Genomic DNA, 9,634 nt, shown 5'->3' with positions numbered 1-9,634 from the left:
CAGTTTTCCCCTCACAGTATAAACAAAGCTGAAAGGAAGTTCTAATGGGTGGAACCCACGCAGTTTGGCAAAGTTGCTGTAGCCAGACTACCTCTCTAGATTCCTCTTCTCTAGGAAGGACATCTCTGAAAGAAAGGCAGCAGCCCCAGTCAGGGGCTTATAGATAAAACTCCCATCTCCCTAGGACAGAGCACCTGGGGGAAGGGGTGGATGTGGGTGTAGCTTCAGTGGACTTAAAGATTCCTGCCTGCCATCTCTGAAGAGAGCAGCAAATCTCCCAGCAAAGCATTCAAGCTCTGCTAAGAGACAGACTGCCTCCTCAAGTGGTTCCCTGATCCCTGTGCCTGCTGACTAGGAGATACCTCCCAGCAGGGGTCAGCAGACATCTCACACAGGAGACCTCCAGCTGGCATCTAATGAGTGCCCCTCTGGGATGAAGCTTCCAGAGAAAGAAACAAGCAGCAATCCTCACTGTTCCACAGTCTCTGCTGGTGATACCCAGGCAGAGTCTGGAGTGGACATCCAATGAACTCCAGCAGACCTGCAGCAGAGAAGCCTGATTGTTAGAAGGAAAACTAACAAACAGAAAGGAATAACATCAACATCAACATAAAGGACATCCACACAAAATCCCTATCTGAAGGTCACCAGTGTCAAAGACCAAAGGTAGATAAATCTACCAAGATGAGGAAAAACCAGTGCAAAGACTGAAAATTGCAAAAACCAGAAGACCTCTTCTACTCCAAAGGATCACAACTCCTCACCAGCAAGGGAACAAAACTGGACAGAGAATGAGTTTGATGAATTGACAGAAGTAGGCTTTAGAAGGTGGGTAATAACGAATTCCTCTGAGCTAAAGGAGCATGTTCTAACCCAATGAAAGGAAGCAAAGAACCTTGAAAAGAGGTTAGAGGAGTTTCTAACTAGAATAACCAGTTTAGAGAAGAACATAAATGACCTGATAGAGCTGAAAAACATAGCACGAGAACTTCATGAAACATACACAAGTATCAATAGCCAAATTAATCAAGTGGAAGAAAGGATATCAGAGACTTAAGATCAACTTAATAAAATAAAGTGTGAATACAACATTAGAGAAAAAGGAATAAAAAGGAATGAACGAAGCCTCCAAGAAATATGGGACTATGTGAAAAGACCAAACCTACATTTGATTGATGTACCTGAAAGTGATGGGGAGAATGGAACCAAGTTGGAAAATACTCTTCAGGATATTATCCAGGAGACCTTCCCCAACCTAACAAGACAGGCCAACATTCAAATTCAGGAAATACAGAGAAGACTACAAAGATATTTCCTGGGAAGAGCTCCCCCAAGACATAAAATTGTCAGACTCACCAAGGTAAAAATGAAGAAAACAATGTCAAGGACAGCCAGAGAGAAAGGCTGGGTTACCCCAAAGGGAAGCCTATCAGACTAACAGTGGATCTCTCTGCAGAAACCCTAAAAGCCAGAAGAGAGTGGGGGCTCATATTCAACATTCTTAAAGAAAATAATTTTCAACTCAGAATTTCATATCCAGCCAAACTAAGCTTCATAAGCAAAGGAGATCCTTTACAGACAAGCAAATGCTGAGAGATTTTTGTCACCACCAGGCCTGCCTTACAAGAGCTCCTGAAGGAAGCACTAAATATGGAAAGGAAAAACCAGTACAAGCCAGTGCAACGACATACCAAATTGCCATCAAAAAGTGGGCGAAGGATATTTATGTGGCCACATTTATGTGGCCAAAAAACGCATGAAAAAAAAATTCATCATTACTCCTTATTAGAGAAATTCAAATCAAAACCACAATGAGATACCATCTCATGCCAGTTAGAATGGTGATCATTAAAAAGTCAGGAAACAATAGATGCTGGACAGGATTTGGAGAAATCGAAATGCTTTTACCCTGTTGGTGGGAATGTAAATTAGTTCAACCATTTTGGAAGACAGTGAGCAATTCCTCAAAGATCTAGAACCAGAAATATCATTTGACCTAGCAATCCCATCACCGGGTATATACCCAAGGGATTATGAATCATTCTACCATAAAGAAACACGTACACATATGTTTTTTGCAGCAATGTTCACAATAGCAAAGACTTGGAACCAACCCAAATGTCCATCAGTGATAGACTGGATAAATAGAATGTGGCACATATACACCATGGAATACTATGCAGCCATAAAAAAGGATGAGTTCAGCCGGGCACAGTGGCTCACGCCTGTAATCACAGCACTTTGGGAGGTTGAGGCAGGTGGATCATGAGGTCAAGAGATTGAGCCCATCATGGTCAACATGGTGAAACCCCATCTCTACTAAAAAAGTACAAAAAATTAGCTGGGCATGGTGGCGCCTGCCTGTAGTCCCAGCTACTCGGGAGGCTGAGACAGGAGAATTGCCTGAACCCAGGAGGTGGAGGTTGCGGTGAGCCGAGATCATGCCATTGCACTCCAGCCTGGGTAACAAGAGCAAAACTCTAACTCAAAAAAAAAAAAAAAAAAAAAAGGATGAGTTCATGTCTTTTGCAGGGACATGGATGAAGCTGGAAACCATCATTCTCAGCAAACTGACACAAGAATAGAAAACCAAACACTGCATGTTCTCACTCATAAGTGGGAATTGAACAGGAGAACACATGGACAAAGGGAGGGGAACATCACACACCAGAGCCAGGGATCCCAGGATGGAGTTAGGGTGGGAGGGAAATGGATATGACTATAAAATGGTAACAGAGGATCCTTGCAACAATGAAAATATCCTGTATTTTGACTCTATCAGTGTCAATATCCTGATTGTGATATTGCACTATTAGCTGGCAAGCAGCAAGCCCAAGATTGAACCCAGGGACCAGGCCTTAATGTTTTGCCTCCTCAGAAGTGAAACATTGGATGTGGCTCTGAAAGTTTAGGTAGTGTTTTCTCAGAAAAGAGGAGTGGAGAGACCCTTTAAAGAAGAGAAAATAGCAATGATAAAACAAGCCTGTTTGGGAAATAAGTAGATTAATTTGACTAGAGAGGAGAATTAGAGAAAAACGGATGTGAAATTCTACAAGTACAGGTGACACTGGAGTAAGAAGGCCATAAAGGGCGGGCCAATCAGTTAGCCATCTCCTATTGGGAATACGGAGTGAACGTCTATAAGGAGAGAATAATGCAATAAAAATGATATGTTAGAAGTATTTTAGAGGAAGTAGCCTGGCATGTTGCTCTTTGATGCCTGTCACAGTGAACACTGTACCTTTTATAAGACCATTCTTGGAGAAAATGTGGACAGAGTGAGAATGCTTTCCCATTTAGTGTGGCATGAAACACCAGAAATCAGAAGGCTCATCACCAACAATCTGGAGGCAGAATTAAGGCAGCTGCCTTCTCTGATCAACCTTCCATAATACTTCCAAAGGGATATTTCTGAAACAAAATCTAATTCCAGCGCTCAACCTATGTAAAAGCCTGGAGTGGTGCCACGCCAATCATGAAAGAAAACTCAGTCTTTATTATAGCTCACAAGGCCATGGGTCATCTGTCTCTCCTGGGCCTCATCTTCATTTTCTGGGACACTAACTCTTGCCTCCTGCTCTTCTTCTGGAGGACTGTCTGTGGGCACAGAAAAAAAAACCTATAGGGCAGAAAGAAGACTGACAAAGAGGGGAAAGGGAAAAGCCTTCTCATTTCTCTTCACCTCCTGTTGTCTGAGAAGGAAGCCTCTGATTCCCAACTGCTTCCTGCCACAAACTCAAGTTGGTGATTACTGGGTAAGGTTCAGAAATGTCTTTTATCTTCTCTGCTTTCTCTCTATTGTCATTTGTCCCTGTCTGTCTTTCTCATTCCTTTTTGTATTTTGCCTTTCTCCTTTTTCCCTGCTTTCCTTCTCTCCCTCTCTTCTCTCATCAGGTTTGTACCCTCTTCTCTTTACCAAATGCCCTATTTCCCTTAGCCCACCCTAGTTCATGAATGTTCTTTATGCTGTGTCCCTTTTCTTCCCAGCCCCTACCACACCTGCATTCTGCGAGCTGGGATGGTCACCCAGCACTGCCACTGCCAAGGTATTATCAACACAAAACAAATAAAGCCCCTAACCTTATTTCCTAGATGTGGATTTTCAGACACCTGTAAGCATTTTCTCCTCTTTATTCTTTCCCTTGAGATTTTAGATACGAAGTTACAGATAAAATTTAATCCTGTTTCTCTCATTTGCTAGTATGAAAGACATGGTCATGAATCTCTATATTATAATTACTTTTTAGTTGTTTCAAATGAACTATTTTTCCTACCTATATATTTACAATATTTACAATTTCAAATGAGCTATTTTTCTTATGTATATATTTACATATTCTGGTTCCCTCCTTCAGAGAGATTTTATGGCCTTCCTCTGAGGTACATACACATCAGTAACTTTCATGATAGTTTGTCAAACCTGCTGTTGCTGGATGGATTACCAATGCTTACTGATGAGACAGCAAAGTAACAAGGGCTCCCTGGAAGAACCTCCAACCAGCCTGCACACTAGGAGTGTGCACTGGGGTGGAGCCTTGAGAAGCTCCTGCAGCTTGCAGTGGCAGACAGAGCCTGGCCTCTCCTGTTCTGAGGTGGTACCTGGGATTCAATCTGTGATGTGGGAAGCCTGCTAGCAGGACTCTCGTTTTGCTGAAAATCCCTTTTTTTTCCTTTTCGCCCAATAAACCCTGCCCTTCTCACCCTTCAAAATATCTGCGCGCCTAATCTTTCATGGTCAAGTGACAAGGACTCTGATTTTAGCTGAACTAAGGAGAAAGTCCCGCAACACTGATATATAAACAATACAGCACTTCTGCACTCTCAGTTCAAGAGAAACACTACTGCATGATGTATAGTTTTGAGCCTCATTGAACTACTTCTGTTGAAGTGCATGCCACTAGCATGCCTGGGGGGACACTATGACAACCTTGACTCTTTTTTAAAATGTTGGCAGTGACATTCATTGTTCACAGCAACAAGTCAGTGCCTCTTTTCAGGAATCATGAGTCTGTGAGTCATGGGTCACTGGACTCGCAGAACCAGAAAGAACAGGCTTCTCCTGCCTTTGCTTAGTTTTCATTTTATAGGCCCCATAATTTTTGCAACAGATTGTGTTTCCCCTTTGTTGTGGCTGCTGGTAAATTTACAACCAAATTTGGGGCTCATCTCCAGCAGTTGAATAGTGTCTTATGGTATTCATTATGTGTTATCAAACCTCTCTATTTATCCTATTTTCCTGATTTCATTTTCCCTTTGCTGCCATTTCCTCACCTTTATTTTCTCAATTTATCCCATTGTATGCACACAGATAGAAACATAGATAAGATAAGCGGTCTCAATTCTCTTTCTAGAATGATTTGGAGATACAAATAAATCAATAATACTCTTCATAACAACATCAGTCATACTCGCTCCAATAATGTGCTTTTTCTCATGCTTGCTCAGAGTTTGTAATTGAACCTCTGAAAAACTGCTTGAGGCCCAATCTACTCCATTTTTAGGCATTTTCCAAGTAAGATATAACTTTTGCCCCGAAGGCCCTTACACCCTATAAACTAAAAATAAAATCCTAAGTCCCAAAATGACTGAATGAACCCCCATCTTGGCCAAGGGGACCCAAGAGAAATTTGAAAAACTAAATTCCCAGCCTTGACAAGAAGGGGAGGTTGGACATGCCTCATTATAGGCCCCGCTTTGGAGTTTAGGCACAACTGATCAGCATTAACATTAAAACAGAAATCATAAGACTGACAACACAGAGTCTTTGTGGAAATAAAATACCAAATTCCATCGTGATTGTAAGAAATAAGAATAAATAAAAGGTTCCTCTTCAAAGCTTTCCTCCCAGTTCATTACAAACAAATAACAACTTCTTCAAAGGTTAATTTACTTAAAGCTTTTACTAATAATCTTAAAGCAGCTGTTAGTCCTAATAAGTGTATTCGGTATTCTTCCTTCTTATACTTTTACCTAGATATTTGCCCTGATACGCCTGGACAAACCCAGGAAAGTCTTAGGTCAAAGCTTATTCCCTTTCCTTATTTGGAAATGTTATCACTTCTCTAAGCATTCCTCAAGTTACTTTCTCTTTTCCTTTGTTCTCTTCTGCCTTTACTTCTTTAGAAAATTTCCAAGTTTTCAGCCAATCCAGTCAAGCATAGAATGTGAGATCCTATTCCAGCCAATGGAAACTGGACACAGCAGTAAGGAGATTGCATCAGGTTATGAAAGTTATAAATGTCCCTGTCTCCTTTGTTTAGATGTGCTCTCGAGGCAAGACTGCCCAAGTTGCACCCTTCCCGCAGGACGTAAACTAGACTTGCTAAGTGATCCATTATCTCAGTGTAGATTTTCTCGATGTTACAAACCCGTTTCCAACAGTGATTTTAGTATAGCGCCACATAACAGATAGCAGACCCTAAAGGAAATCAAAATATTGTACCCCAAAATATATTCTTTGACATATTTTGAAATGGCTCTTCAAAGTGATCTTTTGTGGAGGAAATTCGCATCTGTAGAGAATCTTCATTAATGCAGATGGAACTTCCCTTTCCAGGCTTTCCTCATATCTAGTAGAAATTAAATGAGCTTTTGACACATTTAAGATCTAAAAAGAGACATTTACTATCTATTTTCTCTGAAAGCTGCTAACTGGAGGCTTCAGCTACAGAACAAGAACCTTGGCCTCCACACCCTCTTTTATCTTAACTAAAACATTTCTTTCTACTGACTTCAAGTCTTCAGACAAAGCTTAGCTCTTACAACAATTGCCAGTCAGAAAATCTTTGAATCCACTTAATGACCTGACATCTGCCCCTTCAAAATATCCCTCCTCTTTAGGCTGAACCAATGTACACCTTCTGCATATTGACTTATGATTTTACCTACAATTTCTGTCTCCCTAAATTATATAAAAGGAAACTATAACCTGACCACTTTGGCAACTTTCTCAGGGCAGCTTGAGACTCTTTCTCAGCTCATGGTCACTTATATTGGCTCAAAATAAGCCTCTTCAAATACTTTATAGAGTTTGTGGTTTTCAACCCAATTTAGAGAAAAAGCTTGTAGTTTTTAAAGACCTAAAACTGACCTAATGCTATACAAATTTGAGTCATATATTTCACGATACAGTTGTAGGATCTGTAGATACTAGAGAGGACCCTATCAGTGCATGGAGCTAGAGCAGTGGATGAAGGTTTCACAGAGAAGATGAGACAAAATAAGCCCTCTGGAGCAGCTGGGATTTGCATTTTAATGATCCTCTCTTTGTTGTCTGTTTTATTTTATTCTCCCATAGTCAATTTCTAGTCCACATGCTTCATGTTTTGAGGGATTGCAAGTGATAAGAACTTCTGTACCTAGTAGCAGTGCACTGAAAACGCCCCATGCAAACCATCAGAGGAAGAAATCAATGCGGGACTAGTAGTGAAAATGGTTTCACTCACTGCCTTTAGACTTTATTTCAGAGTCACATTCTGAATTAAGTGTGGATATTTCCTTATTTACATAAAAATGTCCTCTTTCTGGCTCCCTACTGCTAGATTTCAGTGCTTTCTCTGTGGGATGAAGACTCTAGCTGTGAAAGATGGGAAAGGTCTTCTTCAAAGTTTCTATCTTAGACTGCATCATAAGGAAAAGGAGTTACAATCTCTTGCTCTATGGCCATTATCTGCTATTAGCATAACCATATATCATGTATATATATTCTCGAAATCAGCTTCATCTTAAATCAGCTACACTAGACTCGCTCTGGCATATCTGAACAGAGCCGGGCAAGCTCCAAACCCTGGTGCATGCCATTCCTTATTTGGAAAGCCTCCTATCTTCTCCTGACTAGCTTCTTCTTGCTCCTTGTCTTCTTTCTCCTTATCTATTCAGGAGAAAGTTTTTAGCCAATCGGGTCAAGCACAGAATGTGAGGAGGTCCCATTCTGCCAATGGAAATTGGACACAGCATTAGGGTGATTGCACCAGGTTATGAAAGTTAGAAACGTCTTTGTCTCCTTTGTTCAGGCGTGCTCTCACGGCAAGACTGCCAGTGAGTTGCACCCTTCCTGCAGGAAGTAAACTAGCTTTGCCGAGCAATCGATTGTCTCAGTGTAGATTTTTCGCAACATTATAAACCTGTTTCCAATACTGTCTAAGGAGGGGAATGCTATACAGGAAGTAGTGCTGTACAGAAGAAACTGAGGGTAACTATGGGTACTAAATCTGTGGGAAATGAAAAAATAAAAGAGGGCAGCAAGACTGCATGTATGAACTGCTGCTTGAATAGCCTTGGACAGAATTAGGGAAGTCAAGAGAGGCAAAGGTTCTATGGCCATGAGCTGTTGATGCTAATAGCAAGCGACACAAAATCTGGAAAGGAAAGTGCACAGCTTCTAAGGTGAGCCCTTTGCTCACTCTCCCTCCACAGTGACAGTTGCTGTCAGTGCATCTGACAACAGCTTTGGCCACAAATTTTCAAACAGTGCAATCCATCACTTGGACACTGAGACAGGCCCTGCCTGGAGAATTACTGCCCTGAGGACTGAAGGGGTCTCACCCACAGGCATACAATGAGTTAGCAAGGGAAACAGCTTGCCTACAGGTACTGCTGCCTTCCACTGTCCGGCCACATGCATTAATTCCCCACTGACAGCAAACAGTTATCCTGAATTAAAATACCTCTAAGTGCGCAATCCTCGGTGAGCAGCAACTGGAGACACAGAGCAGCTTAATGGAGAAATCTGGGCTCCAAGCTGAAGCAAGGCCTTGGCAACCTCAAGGACCCCTATGTTAACAAGGAACAGAAGCTATCAGGAAAAAAAGTTCACACAAATAAGTACGCCTGAGCTATTAAACATGTTTCTTAGATTAATGCTGCCAAACCAAATCAGAATGGCATTATGTGACTGCAGGGTAGCGGCTTGCTGGGAAGAAATCGAACTAAAAATCAAAATAGCCTGGTAAAGGGTCAGCCTCTGCTCAGATGCAGGGGTCTACGTGGGCACCGGTTATCATCCTGGCATAGAGAAAAAGATGCAAAGACCAAGGCTGTTTTTAATGCCTGTCCTGCCCCTCTTTGTGACAGGTGCTCTTCCATCCAAGGATTCCCTTGACCAGGGAACAGATGCAGCCAGGAATCCAGAGCAGCCAAGGTTAAATGCCCTTACCTGAGAAGTTGGACAAATTCCTGAAGGCAGCTTTTAGAGATAATGTGACAGCAGAACTTCCTCTGAGGGTCAAGGGAACCATGGCCAGCATGAGAGATGCAGGTATTCTGAGAAGAGTTGTCATTCAACGGCCTCTCCAATCAATATTCCTTAAATATCTATTCTATATTTATTTAGAAAAAAAGAGAAAATCATTTTATATTATGCAAATTATATAGCTAATTTAAATTCAGAATATAAATTAAATTTTACCCAGGAAAATTGTTCAGAAACATGAAAAACAGAAAAAAAAAATCTTTGAATAGTTTTGGTTTCCACTTGAAAATCTTGGCAAAATCTTTCCTGCTTTCTGCACTATCATTTTTATTTCATAAATTTTAAACTAACGGAACTATTCATGATTTAAATTTACATAATAAAGTAAATCGCCTATTCCTAGTAAATGACACTACTAGTTTCATAATGTTAATGAATTTTAAC

At 41.1% G+C, this 9,634-nt stretch overlaps 1 pseudogene; it reads left to right on the top strand.

Moving 5' to 3' along the window:
• Positions 1-9,234: 9,234 nt before the first annotated feature.
• The window catches only part of LOC100397639 (selenide, water dikinase 1 pseudogene), a 34,533-nt pseudogene continuing 34,133 nt past the window's right edge, over positions 9,235-9,634 (top strand).

Source organism: Callithrix jacchus, chromosome 6, assembly GCF_049354715.1.
Source record: "Callithrix jacchus isolate 240 chromosome 6, calJac240_pri, whole genome shotgun sequence".
Taxonomy (NCBI): domain Eukaryota; kingdom Metazoa; phylum Chordata; class Mammalia; order Primates; family Cebidae; genus Callithrix; species Callithrix jacchus.
Note: the sequence above shows the minus strand (reverse complement) of the source record. Positions and strands in the feature narration are given on the sequence as shown.